This window comes from Cornus florida, unplaced genomic scaffold (genome assembly GCF_030987335.1).
Source record: "Cornus florida cultivar Cherokee Brave unplaced genomic scaffold, ASM3098733v1 CherokeeBrave_3.0.0_Hap2_Chr06, whole genome shotgun sequence".
Taxonomy (NCBI): domain Eukaryota; kingdom Viridiplantae; phylum Streptophyta; class Magnoliopsida; order Cornales; family Cornaceae; genus Cornus; species Cornus florida.
Window position 1 is genome coordinate 107,196,765 of NW_026775576.1, and position 18,821 is coordinate 107,215,585.

Below are 18,821 nucleotides of genomic sequence, written 5' to 3' on the forward strand. Positions count from 1 at the left end.
CTGCAATAGCCTGAAGGTGGATCCGGAGTTCAAACCAGTTAAGCAGAAACACCGAAGATTTGCCCCTGAACGCAATCACATTACAGTTGAAGAAGTGAACAAGCTGTTGTAAGCAAGTTTCATCCGAAAGGTGCAATATCCACAATAGCTGTCAAACTTGGTGGTCGTCCAAAAGAAGAATAGGAAGTGAAGGGTTTGCATAGATTATACCAACCTTAACAAAGCCTGCCTTAAAGGCAGCTTCCCTTTGCCAAAGATAGACCAGATGGTTGATGCTACTACTGGCTACGAGAGGCTTACATTCCTCGATGCGTACTCAGGATATAATCAGATTCCTATGAATCCAGAAGATGAGGAAAAAACTGCTTCCATTACAGAAAATAGCACTTATTGTTACAGGGTCATGCCCTTTGGGCTGAAGAATGCTGGGGCCACTTATCAACGCCTTGTTAACAAGATCTTCGATAATTTGTTAGGAAAGAAGGTTGAAGCATATATAGATGACATGGTGGTCAAAAGTGTGAAGAAGAAAGACCATCCGAAGCACCTCCAGGAAGTCTTCAATACTCTGAAGAAGTACAACATGAAGCTGAATCCTTCCAAATGTTCCTTTGCAGTGTCATCAGGTCAATTCCTCGGCCATATTGTGAACAAAAGAGAGATAGAGGTAAGCCCGGCTCAGGCAAAGGCCTTCATGCAAAATCAAGAACCAAAAACTCGTAGGGAGGTGTAAGTTTTAATCGGTCGGATCGCAGCTCTCAGCCTGTTTATATCTCAATTATCAGATAAGTGCAAACCGTTCTTCGATGCCATAAGATCTAAGAACAAGGATATATGGGGACCTCAGCAGCAGAGGGCCCTCAATCAGTTGAAACGTTATATGGCCGAACCTCCAATTCTATCCGCTCCAAAACCTAGAGAAATTCTTATTATGTATTTAGCAATTTCTAGTATAGCGACAAGTGCAGTGTTAATCAAAGAAGAAGGAAAGAATCAATATCCAGTCTTCTACACAAGTAAGACAATGACGGATGCAGAGACACGATCTAGCAAAGCAGAAAAAATCATCCTAGCTTTGGTTTATGCAAAGAGGAAGCTTTGGCATTATTGCAAATCTTATAACATCGTGGTACTAACCAATTACCTTATACGGGGTATACTCACTAAGCCAGATTTATCTGGAAGAATTACCAAATGGGCCATCGAGCTCAGTTCTTTCGATATAACCAATGAGCTGAAGGTGTCACATAAGGGACAAGTATTAGTAGATTTTCTCCTCGAATATGAGGATACTCCCGAATTACCAGAACTCCCTGAACCATAGTGGGAACTTCGGGTTAATGGCTCATCGAAGCAAACAAATGCAGGAGTTGGGGTTGTTTTATTAACACCCGAAGGCACCAAATTACTGCAGTCAATTTGCTTGAATTTCCCTATTACTAACAATGAGGCCGAATATGAGGCTTTACTTGCTAGTCTTCGATTGGCCAGCCGACTTCAGGTACGGTGTTTAAAAGTTTTTAGTGACTCACAACTTGTTATAAATCAAGTGACAGGTCAGTATCATCCCAAAGAAGAAAGGATGAAAGTATACAAAGAAGTTGTGGAGAATGTTACACGAGAATTCAATCAAATCGAATTCTACCAGGTACCTCGTGTTGAGAATGCTGAAGTGGATCAATTGGCCACAGCAGCGTCATCCACAAATGAAGATCTAACTCGGATTGTGCTAATTGACATCTTGGACGAACCTAGCATCAACCCTCGGCAAGAGGTAATGGTGATCCCAGTCATTCCGCGAGAGCCATGCTGGATTGATCCATTGGAAGCCTACCTCAAGCATGGAACTCACCGCAGCTAAATATGCCATCATCAATAACCAATTGTACCGGAAGTCATTTTCAGGTCCTTACCTGAAATGTTTAAGCCCCACTGAGGCTCTTGTAGTATTGAAGCGAATTCATGACGAAGATTGCGGTAACCATTCTGGGGCAGATCCCTCGCACATAAGGTTCTAGCTCAAGGTTACTTCTGGCCATACTTGGCTCAGAATGCTGAAGAGTACGCCCGGAGATGTGATAAATGTCAGCGCCAAGGTCCAATGAAGCACCAACCTGCCGAAGATTTGCACGCAATGGCAAATCCATGGCCATTTGCACAGTGGGGGATTGATATGGTGGACCCTTTACCCAAGACCATGGAACAAAAGGAATATGTACTGCTAGCTACAGACTACTTCACAAAATGGGTGGAAGCCGAGGCTTATTCAAGTGTGACCCATGAGCAAGTAAAAAACTTCCTTTGGAACAACATCATTTGCCGGTTTGGGGTACCAAAAGTCATTATGATGGACAATGGTAAAAACCTCGATAATAAGAGTACAAGAAAATTCTTTGCCGAACATGGAATTGTACAAAAGCTGGCTGCAGTCAGTCATCCACAAGGGAATAGGCAGGCTGAAATAACTAACCGAACCAATTTCAGTTGTTTAAAGAAGAAATTGGAGAAACTCAAAAACAAAATGGTACGAGAATCTCCCCCAGGTGCTTTGGGCTTACCGGACCACTCCACGGCGGCCCACCAGGGAAAGTCCATTTGCCATGGCCTACAGTTCCGAAGCTGTAATCCCAACCGAGGCGGCAGTTCCAACCCTTCAGACATTCTTTTTACTTGAAGAAAACAATGGGCAGCAGCTTGAACACAGCCTCGATCTCCTGGATGAGAAGAGGGATACTGCAGCAATTAGGCTTGCTTCGTACCAACAATAGTTGCGCAACAGCTATAACAAAAGCGTCAGGTTCAGAAGCTTCGTGGTAGGCGATTGGGTTTTGAAGTAAGAGACAACTCATGTAAAGAAGCTAGAACCTAATTGGATCGCACCCTATAGGATTACCGAAATAGTGGGGAAGGGAGCATACTATTTAGCTGAAGCTGACGGACGTCCCATTGCGCGTCATTGGAATGCGATACACCTTAAAAGGTACTACCATTAGATAAGTTTGTCAATTTTGCAAGAATTTCTTCACCCAAATAAGGCTGCTTATGCCCACTGTCAGTCAATTTATTTCTTTATATTGCTTCTATCATATTCGGTGTGGGATACAATTCTGTTTCATTTCTTTCTTTCCGTAAAAATGGGGGCTATACCAGTACCCTACAATAATTTTTATGCATTTTTGTGTGTACACATTATGCAATTTTTATATGCTAAGACGTATTATGCAATTTTTATACCACGAAGTAATGCCAAAACCAAGATATCAAAAGACATTCTTCACAATGATTCTTTTTAAACTCAAGTTCTGGCCCATATTTAAAGCTCTTTATCCCAGATCGATAAGAAAGTACGTTTTGCATTCCGTTATATATGGAAATATTAAAATAGTTGAATGCAGTGTAAGAAGGGCCCACTGGTATTGAAAACGGCCAAGCCTAATACCAGAGGCATTCCTTACACTGACCTTTTTGTGAAGCTTGAATTATTGACCTATATTTGACGAAATTTAATCTATGTCCCACATCGAATAGAAGTAGAAAAGGGATGCAGTTGATATATACATAATCCACCACATTCGATCGCCAAGAAGAAAATCTCATTGGAAGAAAGTCTCCAAAATAAACGAATAGGAAACTTCCCAGTCACTATTACTCGCTTTCTTGGCCTCCTATCATTTTTGAATCTTCGGCCTCATGATAGGTTATTAAAAAAAAAAAAATGCATAAACGAATGGTTCAGCACACTTCCCCTCAGGCTCAGTGTCGGGGAGTAATTCATTCGCTATAGACCCTAAGTGTCCGGCTCAGCACACTTCCCTTCAGGCTCAGCGCCGGGGAGTAATTCATTCGCTACAAACCCTGAGTGTCTGGTTTAACAAACTTCCCCTCAGGCTCAGCATCGGGGAGGAATCCATCTGTTACGGACCCTAAGTGTCCGACTCAACAAACTTGCCCTTAGACTCAGCGCTGGGGAGTAATTCATTCGCTACGGACCCTAAGTGTTCGGTTCAGCAAACTTCCCCTCAGGCTCAGCGCCGGCGAGTAATTCATTCGCTACGGACATTAAGTGTCCAGCTCAGCACACTTCCCCTCAGGTTCAGCGCCGGGGAGTAATCCATCTGCTACGGACCCTAAGTGTCTGGTTCAGTACACTTCCCCTCAGGCTCAGCGCCAGGGAGTAATCCATCTACTATGGACCCTAAGTGTCCGGTTCAGCAAACCTCCCCTCAGGCTCAGCGCCGGGGAGTAATCTATCTGCTACGGACCTTAAGTGTTCGGCTCAGCAAACTTCCCCTCAGGCTCAGCGCCAGTGAGTAATTCATTCGCTACGGACCCTGTAATACCCCTGATTTTGTAAGGGTTATAATTGGAATTTTAATATTTATTTTATTGTTTTCATTATTTATTTTAATTATTTTTAGTATTTATGTGGCTAGGTGCTTAATTGTTTTATTTTTTGTTTCCATTTGATTTAAATTTAAATTTTGTATTTAATTGTAATGTTAATTAGGGTTTGAGTTTGGTACATCTCACGCCGACTAGAATTAAGTTTTCCATCGTGGATTAGGATTTGGGTTTAGGGTTTCTTGAGGCTTATATATATATATACTGCTATGGTCTTCAAAGGGTGGAAACCTTATACATGTACAATATAATGGAGAGAGAACAGAGAGGGAACAGAGAGAGATGGTGAGGAAAACAGAGGAGGAGACGAGGGTTTTGGCCAAGAATTAAGGCTGAACCAAGGAGAGGAGGAAGTGATGCTGCTCATGGGTTGAACCTAGGGCAACAATGGAGTGGATGATAGTCAAGAGGTCACCGGAAAGTCTGGACAGAGGACGGTAAACTAAAGTTACAGAGGCAAGTTCTATTCTGTCTCTCTCCCTTTGGCTTGTGTTCTGTGCATTCATAGCTGTTCTCCAGGATATTAAACGGATCGTGCATGCTTAGTATATGATAAATTAATTATCTATAGGGGTTGAAATTAAACTGAAATCATTTTATTTTTAAGTTTGGTTTCACTATTAAATCTGTACGCATGCTAAATCGGTAGCACGTTTAATCTCTGTATTTGTTTGCAACCATTGAATATAAAATAGAGGAGCGCTACTGGGGTTATATAAAACTCATGGGGTCAGTTTTATCTTATTTAATTATGTGTTGCAATTTAATCTGTTTCAGTTTGTGCTTATTGAGTTTCAGTGTTAGTCTTTAAGCATATTCTATTTGGTAAGTGTTCTAAGATTTTTCAATGATGCCCACTAGTGTAACTAATGTTTAAGATGTTACTGGATACTCCTAGAACCCTTAGAATCATTTTATAAATCAACTGAATGGTAGAAATATGCCAGAGATGAAGCAGAGGGTCGGTGCCGGAGCAAAAAGGGGAACGGAGCTCTCAAATGAGGTGAGAGCCAGCTCCAGGAAGTTGGGAGCCGGCTCCCCCTTCATTGAGCCGGCTCCAAGAGTATAGGAGCCGGCTCCAAAGTGTTTTGGAGCCTGCTAAACTTGTCTAGAGCCGGCTCCACTTTTCTTTTACGTTCTGTGGTTAGTGTTAAGGCACTGTTTGATATTTTTGGCACTGTTTGAGTTCAAATTAGACTTTCTGAACTGTGTTGAGTTAGGGAAAGGTTTTTAAAAATTAATTCATGAAGTTTTTAAGCCTTAGGGTGTATTAATTTAACTATATGCTAATGTTTTAAACCGTAGGAAAATCTAAGGCAAGTCGCAGGCAGTTTACGGATTTAGCGGATCGAAAGGATTTAACTGTGCAAACTGTGTCTAAAAATTATAAAGAGTTGGAACATGGATTCCAAACATTATACCATGCTATCTTTAATAAATTAAGGTCTTAGTACTCATGAATTTAACCGTAGAAAAGTATATAACAGTACAGGCGGTTAACGGATGGAATGAGCTTAATTACTTAAATAAACTTTAGCAATTTAACGAAATATTATTATAATTATAAATCTTAATTTTTGGTGGCATGCTAGGACCATTTAATTAACAAGTTTGGTCTATGTATAGTTTGGACATTATTGGTTAAGATATTAAATTCTTTTCTGCAATACATGGATGTAAGATTTGAATTACAATTGCTGTAATATTAAGCATTACACTGCAATTATTTGGGTTAGGATTTGGATTTAAATTGCTGAACCAGTACTTAGGCTTTATAAATCTAATTCAATGCTTGGCGTGGAATTAATTGAGGAATTATATTTATATTTTTTGTCAATTAACGGGATGGATGCTGGATTTTAACTTAATGAGTTACTAAACTTTGTCTCGTTTAATTACATGGATGGATTTGTTTTTGGATATTAATTGCTGAACTATTATTAATAGTCTGTAATTGTTACATGATCGTGGATTTAATTGCTGAATTATTATATGTCTGTCAATTACATGGATATGGAGGATTGTATGAACCGGTATGGGACGGTGTCATACTAGGTTTGGACAGAACCAGTTGCTAAAGTCCTACCTATACTGGAATAAGGGTTCGGATGATTAAAACAGAATCCACCCTAAATACTTAAGTTTGTGCAGTTGAATAAGCTGAACGACTTACTGAATTTCTTATGGATAAATGTGAATGGATTTTAAATATATCATTATGTTACCGTAACAAGAGCATTAGTCTTAAAGTCAACGGTTAGGGTGCATGTATCACCTAGAATGGATAGGAGTTTAATTAAAACAATAAATCCTAATTTTATGTCGTGTAATGGCAACGAATCAGTTGAGCGGCACCACATTGGTTTGGATGGGAATTTATATATATAAATTATGGTACCGCGATTTGAGCTTGAGTCTCATAGTCGACGGTTAGGGTGCGTATATACAGTAGGATGCGTAGCTAGCTATGTTGGTTGAGGTATACCCTGTTAGGCTTAGGTAGTCATGCCCACTTAGGTGCGTACTGCATGTTACCTTCTATTTAGGTTGAGACCCTCAGCATAGTTGGTGAGAGTCCTGTAGTGTGGATATATGTTTATCTATTACGGACTATATAGATATGTTTGAGACGTCTAGGATGTATCTGCGTATCGGGTCTCTGTTTGGATTGTAGTTAGGATAGAACTTGTTCGTGGGCCTGACCCACTATTATTTTTCAGGTAACGGACGGTTCCAGGTCTTAGAGCTTGTTCGTGCCGAGCAGAGATGACTACTCATTCTACCGACGATGTAAGGGGTTTTTCATGGTTTAGCAGTGGACTTCTTTTTAGTTGTTCGCTTTCCAGTATTGGCTTTTGATTAGGGGTCCACCAGATGGATTCCCGAATTGTATTATAATTGGAGAAGTTGGATGTAACAGACTAGTTCTTATTTATAAGATTTATTCTGAAGTTTTCAATAAAGGATTTGCATTTAGTTTCTTTCCAGCGAATTTTATTTACTCATGTTTATCTTAATTATATTCTGTGTTCGATTATTGCTAATTTGTTTGATATCCTCGGGTAGTCGGGTGTGGGCCTAGCCAACCCGCATCCAAAAATCTGGGGGTATCACAGACCCTAAGTATCCGATTCAGCAAACTTCCCCTCAGGCTTAGCGCCAGGGAGTAATTCACTTGTTACGGACCCTAAGTGTCCGGTTCAACAAACTTCCCCTCAGGCTCAACGCCGGGGAGTAATTCATTCGCAATGGACCCTAAGTGTCTGGTTCAGCACACTTCCCATCAGGCTCAGCGCCGGGGGGTACTCTATCTGCTACGGATCCTAAGTGTCCGGTTCAGCAAACTTCCCCTCAGGCTCAGCGCCGGGGAGTAATTCATTTACTACGGACCTTAAGTGTCCGAAGGTTATCCCATATCGACAAAATACAAGAAGAAACGAGTATATACATATCTACTCCACACAAATCCATTTCAAGAATGGTTCCCTTGACGGTTAAATCACTAGTGGGAAAAACAACCCTCCAGTATTAGGTAAACTGTCAAAGGAGGTCCCTTCTTCACATCTTATTTATTTTTACTTCAGACTATAACAAATATAGAACCCTCAGGCAGGGTATTTTTCTTAAAACATTCCCATTCAGCAAAGTGTGTGCAATAGTAAAAGCGTTCGGGAATATTCAATCGAGGCAAAATTAAGGCGTCACAGCCTAAAAAACATAGTCATATCATTCCAAAAATTGTTTCATTACAAAAACAGGATTACATGATCCTACTTCCTCTTCGGATCAAACGGAGCAGATTCAAAAGCATCCACCACAGCTGGACTTGAAGTTGGAGGAATTGAGGGGCCAGGAGCAACTGCAGGAGTTGGTGCACTTGGAGCCAGAGGGACTTCGGGATGAGCCTTCACCATCTCGGCAAAGAGCACTTCAGCTTCTTGAGCCTTCGGACCTTCATCATAGTGGAAAGACACCCCCATGTGAGCATCAAAGGCCTCAGGATCTGTCATTTTTTCACTTGAGCCTTGATTAAAGCCGGACCTGTAGGCCTTTGCGCTAAACAAGCGCACTAAGCTAGAGTAACGCCCCTACATTTGCTTCCCTGTAATAATACAGGTGCTAAGGGCATCGTTCAAACGCTGAACCTCAGCCTCTAGTAACTCTACTTTCCCGTCAGAAGCAGTCAGATGCTTCTTATAAACATCCCTAGCTTCGTATGCAATTTTTGCATTTGTAATGGCATGAGATGCCTTCTTCTCAGAATTGCTGAGGTCCTTCTCCAGCTTCTGAAGGGAGAGAGACTGAGCCTCAGCGTGGCACAAAGAGCTATGGTGTGATACAGGCCCTGCATCATCAGATAGTAGCAATAACGATGTAAGTAAAGTGGCAAGATGATTACGGAAATGGAAGAAGAAGGGAAGAGCAAACCTTTATGGCTCGAACAGGGGCAGAAGTGAGTAGCTGTTCCAATCCCATTCTACCAATAATCTCTTCGTCTTTGGGGAGCCACATTCCCCGAGCAATTGCCAGCGCCGCAGATGGGTCAGTGATCATAGAATCATCGGTATGGAGGATTGATTTGTCAGCCCTCGAGAAAGAAGGAGTCCAAGGTGCCCCAGCCTCAGCCAAGATGTAAGCTCTGACCTCCTCTTCAAGATCGGTCTCTTCAGTCTTCTTTCCTTTACTTTTTGGATTGGAAGCACTCTTAGATTTCGTGGTTGAAGAAGAAGTCAACCTCACTTTCTTGTGCAAAGGAATTTCATCAATCTCTTTTTCTTGTTTATTTGAGCGCAATATAGTCAAAGGGGCACTCTTTGTAGCCTTTCTCTTTAAAGCTTTAGCCCTTTGTTTTTCTGCCTCAGTCATTGAGAAGCTATCAAAAGAGGGAAGTGAGAGGTCCATGAGGTCTGCAGTCACGGCTCTGGAAGCAATTGCTTTAAGGTTTGCGGAGGTAAGCAAGTCCTCAAGAGAAGAAGGCTCTTTCCAAGCCTGCTCTTCACAAAAGGAAAGCCTCTTCTTGGCAGCAAAGGAGGGGAATATCACTGAAAAAATACCAAGAAACTCATAAATATACCAAAAAAATAAGACTTGACATGGAAAACAGCTAGAACAATCTTTATAAAGAGAGGGGGGACGTTCTATACCTAACTTCCCAAACTTATGTGGGATTGGGAGTTTGCTCGATTGAGGTATAGCCCATCTCCCTTTAACAATTACCATCCCCTCTTTCCACTTCTTTTCAGAAGTAGGGAGGTCTGTACATATCCTCTGGTGCAAGGGAGAGGTAAAATAGAAGCGACCAGGTTCGGTTCATGCTTGGAAATAGTGAGAGTGTTCAGAAAGTCAGCCAGAGTCAGGTCAAGACTCTCTAACCATCGACGAATTAGGAGTGCCGAGATTATTCGAATGAAATTAGGGTTTACTTGTAGGGGTGCAATCCCTTATTTGTTAAAAACTAAATGGTAAAAAGGGTGAAGGGGAATCGAAGAGCGTTGAGATGCCCAACAGAGAGAAGCAACTCGTCATCCCCGACGCCCTCGCAGGCATAAAAATCGGCACCCTTAAGGTATTTTACAATTTCTACCTCCTCGGGAATCTCAAAATCTTCTATTATGGATTCAATGGAAAACTTAATACGACGAACAGATAAAATTGCATCTCTTTCTTCCTTAGTAAAAATACTATCCGACCCAGAGGTAGATGTCTCAGCCTAGACTGGGGAAACATCCGGCTGATTAGCCGAGTCATTTGCAGAACTAAGGAAGTTCGAAACCCTAAGGGGAGGAACCCTAATGAGATTAAGGGAAGATGAGGGGGTGGATTCAGAATCCGCGATTTCTATATGTTCAAGAGTAGTCGAAGTACTCATAATGCAAGATTGGAAGAAGAAGATGAAGAACTAACCTGGTGATATGAGAATGCGAAGAACGCAAGGGACGAAACGAGCGCAGTGAAAACAAAAGCAAGTCTTGAAGAAGTCTTTGAGTCAGAATAACAATAGACACAAATGGAAATGCCTCGTGCGAAAGTGGCAACTGCACAACTTCAATTCCTTTTTAATTAGGAGCCGTAATCTAATTAAAAAGGAATCGAGGGCAAAGTGTGGAAGGAAAAAATCCCCTCCAATAAGATTACTCCACGTCATCACGGGCACAAATCTGTTTTCCAAAAAGCCCATCATGCTCAAACCCAAATTGAATGTACTCTTAGCCCAAGATTACTGTTATTTGCCCTCTTACCTTTATCCGGGCCAAATCAAGAAAGTGTTAGCCCAATCTGCTCATATTAAACATCCGGCTCATTATTCAAGCCCAGCCGGTTAATGCTACAGCCAGCCCAGTTATTCAAGAATGAACGAATCCTGCTTGTTGAATGATTTACCATAAAAGGAGAACTCTGCAATAGAAAGTTCTACACAAAGCAAGTTCTATGGATGGAAAATTAAACAATGGAAAGAACTCTAATTGTAAAGAATGTCTACATAGAAAGAATTGGAGGACAAGCAATGCGAGTCCTACCATAACTCTACTACTTTTTATGTATAAATAGAGGCCAAGACCTCCAATAAAAGGGATCCGAACATACAAGTAATTCTACGTTTCTCTATATACTGTTCTTGTTTATTTTTATTGTTTGTTGAGTGAGTTCTTTTATTTCTCTTAATCATTATTGGTTGGGCGAAATTTTGCACCTACAAGTAAGTACACCATCCTTCTCATGCCACTGAATCCACATAAATTAAGGCCGAACAAGCTAATATCCCAAATATGGTTGACAATTGTAGATCGATTTGCTCCAAAGATAGAGAGAGACACTCAATGCTTAATCCGCTCTCATTCATATCGCATGTAAATGGTTTTCTAAGCCACCCGTACGTCTATATATATATATGGTTCTAATTTTATCACAAAATTCCATTGATATTTAAGGAGGGCTGGGCTGCACGGACCAATCGATCTTCATTAACTTAACAAATTAAAAGCAGATTAATAATAATAATAATAATACTTATATGTTTAATTTTCACAATGTAAAGGGAAGCTTAGCCACTGGATCCGGATCTAGCTGACGGAAGAATGTTTTTGAGTTCATATTCATATTCATATTCATATTCATATGGATGAGTTATGTCGCGGATTAAGATGCATGATTAGATAGGGTGAATTCTCTCAGCCCGCCTAATGATGTATGCCTCTGCCTCTCAAAAGGAAAGAAAAAAACTTCCAAGTTTTGGCTACGAAGGACTTGACATTTAACATTACTCATTGTTTATCAATGCTTTTCTAATACATAAACACACGATGGCTTGTCAAAATTTACAATCACCCTGGAGTGGAGGACTTCTTGCAATAGATGACCAAATTCTAATACATGTATTAGAAATATGTATGTACTACATAAACATGTACAATTTGAGTTCGAGAGCACCCTAGGGAATTGGACTTAATTACCTTGTGAATTTTGATGGGCTGGCCGGGGTTAGGCCCCACTCTCTTTAATTAGTTCACAAACTCTAGGGTCTAGGCTTTTCCTACATCTCTAACTCTAGGCTTTTCCTTTTCCCTAGCAGTAGTGTATAAGCCGTGTATTATACTTTATATATATCTTAAAGTACAGGTGGATCATGGAATTTTCTAGTTTATTTACAATTCTAGTAGATGAAACTAGCCGAATACAATCTCACCCGTTCCTACCATGCTACTCATGGGTGGGTTGTTTAAAGTTTTGGACGGTTACTTTACATAATGTTGGGAACTCCATTCATTAATTTAATAATTTTTAAGGTAAAGTACAAAAAAAAAAAAAAAAAACCCTAATTTTTACTCTTTTTTACAAGAAAACCCCTTGAACTCTTATTTTAAAAGAAAACACCCTAAATTATTTTAATTTTTGCAAAAAAACCCAGATGACATTGTTCCGTCATCTGATTATCATGTAAATTAGGTTATAATTTCAAAATGCTGGTACTACCCTTATTACTTATAGGATAATTAACGAAACCCCAAATTCACAAATCGCCATTGCCATCCCTGTGGGGGTCTCACCTTGCAACCCCAACTGAAGCGACACACAAAATGATCAGATAGAGTGCGTCAAAACTCCAATGGAAGAAAGAGACCCTCCAACTCCAACTACATGTACTCCATCTTTTAATTACCACAACAAGACAAGTCATGCCAGTCACGCTCATCTTCTTCACCATTGGTGTCTTAAGTTGTTTAATAAATAAATCACCGCACTTGTACCATTCCCGCAACAAACAAACAAATCCCAATCTGAACTACTCCTTCTCCACAATTAAATTTGTAAAATCCCTTTTATTTGGGTTCGCTTGGTTTTCCAAAAACCAAGTATGCATTGAAATGGCTTAACATTATTTTATTGGGACTAACAAATCAACAGTATACAAGATCCATGGCCTATGTTCAACTATATATATATATATATATATTGTGATGGTGTCGGTTAAGATTGCCAAAGAGAGAAAATTTGGAGGCAATTAAGGAAACAAATTGGCAATTTTGAAAAATCAGGAAAAAAATTCTCAATATTGCGATCGAAGGTGCAGATGAAAGTCGACCGTATTTGAATTCGGTGAAGGGATTGACAAGGTGGGTCTATGCATATCCCTTTCTTACTCTTTCTATATATATATATATATATAATAGGCAAAAGTGCAATTTACCCCCCTGAACTATTAGAAATCAGCAATTTACCCCCCTGGACTACAAAAATGAACAAGTCAATACCGCAACTATCAAAAATCGTGCAAATTAACCCTTGAAACGCAATTCCGGCCACTTTCCGGCCCACAAGCTCAGCACGTGACTGTCTTTTTCATTTAATTCCAAAATTGCCCTGGAATATTACCGTTGTAGCCCTTTGCCTATAAATGAACCCAGTTGTAGCTATTTTGTTCATTTGCCTTTCTCTATCCTCTAAGTTGCTGCTCCACCTCTGTACCAAATACTCCAATAATTTGAAGAACAAAGTTTAAGGTAAGAATATATATGTATATATGTAAATATATATGTATATATGTGTGTGTGTGTGCGTGTCTGTATTATATATATATATATATATATATATATATATATATATATATGTGTGTGTGTGTGTGTGTTTTATCATATATAATGTAGTATTGGACAATACACGACTCTATATATATGCTTACTATTAATTTTATTTTTTTAAGTTTTTATGTATATATATATATATATATGTTCCAGTAAATATAACATTACATTTAATAATATATAAAAACTTAAAAAAATAAAATTAATAGTAAGCATATATATAGAGTCGTGTATTGTCCAATACTACATTATATATGATAAAACATATATATATATATATATATATATATATATATATATATATATATATATATATATATATATATGTTCCAGTAAATATAACATTACATTTAATAATATATAAAAACTTAAAAAAATAAAATTAATAGTAAGCATATATATAGAGTCGTGTATTGTCCAATACTACATTATATATGATAAAACATATATATATATATATATATATATATAATTGTGTGTTTACTCTTTAATTAATTATTTTTGAAGGTATATAGTGAGTATAAATTTATGAAGTTGTATAAATTGTTTGTAGGCATCCATGAGCTCAAGAAGCTCGAATAATGTACCATATCATGGTAAAATGCATGAAGATTTGTATTGCTATTGTGGAGTAAAATCTCCTTTGAGAAGAGCAACAACTGCTGCGAATTTAGGGCGAAGATTCTATGGATGTGGAAGCTATCCGATGTGGTCCTGTGGGTTCTTAAGATGGATAGATCCCCAACATAATGAAGAAGAAAGAGAACTTAATTGGAGCATAATGGAAAGAGAGGCAGCTATGAGGACAATATCATGTTTGAGAGATCAAGTTGCAATGAGAGACATGGAAGTGGAACAACCTGTAGCTATGAGGACAAATTTCAATGTTTTTATGTTAGGATTTGTATCATGTGGTATTATGATCTTAATTTTATGGTTAGTCAATATAATGTAATGTAATAAATATAATTGGAAGTTATTTATATTTTTTTCATCATGTGCACATTGCTAACAGTAGGTTTCTTTAACATACAGACAAAATATATATGCACATTGTCTTCGTGTATCACATGACCACACAATTGAATAAGCAGCAACACTAAGTGCTCAGTGAGATCACCTGAGAAAAATAACACAAATTCCTTATTACACCAACCTACCAACATCATAAAGTCCTTACTACACCAACCTAGCAACATAATAAAGTTCATAAAAATAGTAAAAGTCACACAACTGCAATAAAAGAACACAACTGCACAGACCTGTCATAATTAATAAACCATTATAATATAAGAAATATAAACCGTTGTACAATCACAAACATAAACCATTGTACCATCACAGACCAAAACATACCAAAATAAAAAAGCTGTTTTTTTTCCATAACATAGTTCATCTACCTTAGATACCCCAAAACACAGCAAAAAACAACATTGGGATTAAAAGTTGTATGTTGCCATCTACCAAAATATACCAAAATATCAGCTGCATACTCTAAACCCAATAGTGCCTAAAGTCTTGGATCCATTGTAGTGGGTCTGCCATAAGAAAAAATTAACAACATTGGAATTACAGTGAGATAATGAACTTCACTACTATGGAAATCAATTTAAATATATATACCTTCCTGATGATGATAATGCTTGACTACTCCATAAGACATTCAAGTCAACTGATGATGATGATGGTTGGCTACTCCTCAAATTGTTCAGCATAGTCCTATATCTTGATGGTATTGTAATGACCTAAGTAAAAAAAAAAAAAAAGATAAATATTACTACAATGGTGAAATCATAATAAACTATGAGAACATATAATAATTTAAACAATATACCTCCTGTAGTTGCCTTTCAGTGGTAGCTATAACCCTTCCGGGCCTTCTTCCTCTTGCACTACCTCCAGCTTCTCTTTCTCTTGCACCACCTCCAGCTCCTTTTCCTCTTCCATCAGCTTCATTACCTCCAGCTCTCTTCCTCTTCCATCAGCTTCATTACCACCAGCTCATCTTCCTCTTACATCAGCTTCATTTTGTATATCTATATGGTCTGGCAGTACAGCAGGTACACCAGAAACAACAGGCAGTCGAGATTTACCTGCTTTACCTTTTACTTGACCTTTTTTCTTAGGTATTGCCTCAGTTGCCTTGCAAGTCCTAGTGTCGTGGGCTGTCTCCCCACATCTTCCACACCTTAGATACTTTTTTTTCTGCTAGCAACACCAGGTTTACTAACCTCACCAATTGCCTTTTTTCTTACCTTTTTAGGCCTACCAGTTACAGGCTTAACAATAGGTGGGTGTATAGGATCAGTGCCAACTTCTCGTTGCAAGTTCCTAAGGGGCATAGGGTATATAATATGGTTATATGTCCTCAAATAAGTCTCCCTATGATAACAACTGTCCACATAATTCTCAGGCTGCCCCCTTTCAGATATTATACATGCAATGGCATGAATGCATGGTATACCTTTCACATCCCATTCTCGACAGCTACATGTTCTATTTGCCAAGTCAACACCCTCATTAACACCTTTATAGTAAACCTCAAAAATATCATCACCTGCCTTTGTGGTACTACAATGTCTGCAGTCATCCATTAGATTCTTCAAGTCAGTTGCTATAGTAGGGCACAACAACCCAGTCTAATTCTGAATCCACTGCCTTCTGGACTGATTGCGATGCATCAAATAACCACGAATCCACTCCAATATAGTAATGAGTGGTTTATCCCTAGCATCACCAATGTTGTCATTCCATGTCTCAGCGAGATTGTTGACAACTAAATCACACTTTGAATTATCCTCAAATTTATGCCTTGACCATAACCTAGGAGGCACATTTGCAAGTCACTCATAGGCTCCCTTATCAATGTTCTTTATAATCTGCATGTGATACTTAAATACACTCTCAGTAAGTGCACGTAATGCATTCCACATCTCATTTCTTAACTTCACCCCCTTAAACTTCTTTTTGAAATTTTTATACGTGTGTTTTACATAATATCTATGATGACAACCATGCAACATGTCTGCAAAAATGTCAACTAATCCATATCAAAGAAAGAAACATATAAACATTAATTAAATGAACATGGAAACAAACATACATTTAAAAAAACGTAAATTAAATTTAAATTAAATTATTACCTTCTGTCTGTCAGACATAAATGTAAACCAATGTAATGGATCCAAAGCCTTCTCTAGTTGTTCCATGAACCACTTCCATGACTGCTTTGTTTCAGATCTTACCACAGCAAAAGCAATAGGAAAAATCCCATTGTCTCCATCCCTCAAGTGCACTTAACAGTTGGCCTTTGTAAGGACCCTTCAAAAAACATCCATCCACTCCAATGAATGGTCTGCACCCTTCTAAAAAACTTTACTCATTGCTTCAAAACAAATGAATAACCCTTCAAATCTTGCAGGCTCTTCAAGTGTTGGTCTGTCAATAGTGGTGACTGCAATGCTACCAGGGTTTGTAGATTGAACTAGATGGCAGTAGTCTCTAGCTCTTCTGAATTGTGACCCATGGTTCCCCTCAATGTGTGAGACTGCCTTCTTCTTTGCTCTATAAACCTTGGAGCTAGAAACAATCACATCCAAATCCCTCAAAACAGCCTTCTTCATTGCACCAGTCTTCCATGCAGGTTCATCCCTCAAGGTCTCCATGTATTTTTTTGCCAAGAAAGAAGATGATGCTTGCTTATTAATTTTAGTATAAGAGCAATGATGAGTTGATTTGAATGTCTTTATCTCAAAACTGCCATCTTCAGTGTTGATTGATGCATGTATCCTCCACCCACAGTCAGAAACACATTTGGCAGTAACTCTTTCTCGTTCATTCTTCACAAATCTAATGTCATATTTCTCACTGATAGCATGAGCCCTCAAGTCCACTTTGAACTTTTCTGCTAATTAATATTTTTTTCCCATTTCAAAGCCAGTAACCCTTGGATTCTGCCAACCTCCGTCATTATTCTCTTCCTCATCTTCATCTTCAGATGAGCCCTTTAAACTTTGAAACTCATCACTTGGAGCATATGTTGATTCAATGTCAGAAAAATTGTATTCCCTCTCATGCAGATCAAGGTCATCAAGATCCACCCCAGAATTGGCATGTTCATTGTTCTCAGCAACAGTAGGCTCCACCTCACCATCTTCATGTGCCATTTCATCTTCCATCTCAACATTAGTAGCCTCCACCTCATTATCTAGATGTCCCATGTCAGCACCTTCTATCTCAGCATCATACCCATGCTTTATCTCAGTATCTTCTATTTCAGCATCATACCCATGCTCTATCTCACCATCTTCTATCTCAGCATCAATTAAAGTTTGTTCCCCATCACCATTGTTCATTGACAACTCAACATTACCATTTGCCACCTCAGTAGCCCATTCTAGGATTTCATCTTCCCACTCAGCATGCTCTGATCCACCCCCCTCCCCATCAACCACTTCAATATTAGGTGAGATGATGAACATTTTAATTAAACTAAACCTCTAATGACAAGCAATGCAACCCAAAACATCTTCATCCTTTAATATTTGTTTAATCCCTTCATCACTGCTCACCATTGGATTCCTATAATATAATTCAATCCTCATATCATCATACCCAAGCTTCTTCACCACATGATTCAGATCAAAATAATTTAAGTAATCCAGATCTATATTATGAATCAAAGTTACAATGCCACCTGTATAATTAAGGGGTGTGCCCTCAAAAGATCCTCCATGGTGTACCTCCAAACTAACTAACCTAGACATGATCTGTTAACAAAAAAACAAAATTAATTAATTAGCATTGCAATTAAAATTAACAAAACAGAAGGCAATGACCTACTTATGCAATAAACTATGTAGATGACAAATACAAGACAATGACAACAACTACAACACATGGACAAAAAGCAAAACCAAACCCCAAAAGCACAACGCAATGACACACAGTGGGGTCAATACACTTTAAGAAACATAAAAGCAGTACCAAAAAAATCCAATTATTGTGCTGACAGTACCAAAAAAACCATTAAAATCCAAAAGAATTCATGCATTATAATGACCGATGTATATTATATAGACAAAAAATACGCACATGCTTGCCAATATCTCAATTATTGCGCTAACAGTATAATATATATATATATATATATATATATATTCATGCATTATAAAAGGTTGAAATCAAGATTTCAGAAACCCTACCAACAATCACAATATAAAACAAAGTCCATACCCATGCAAAAATTTCTACTATAAACCCTTAATAGAAAAAATGTCAGAAACCCTAGAAATTTAGTGACACTTAGTATTCAGTAACCCTAACAAACAATAACATCAA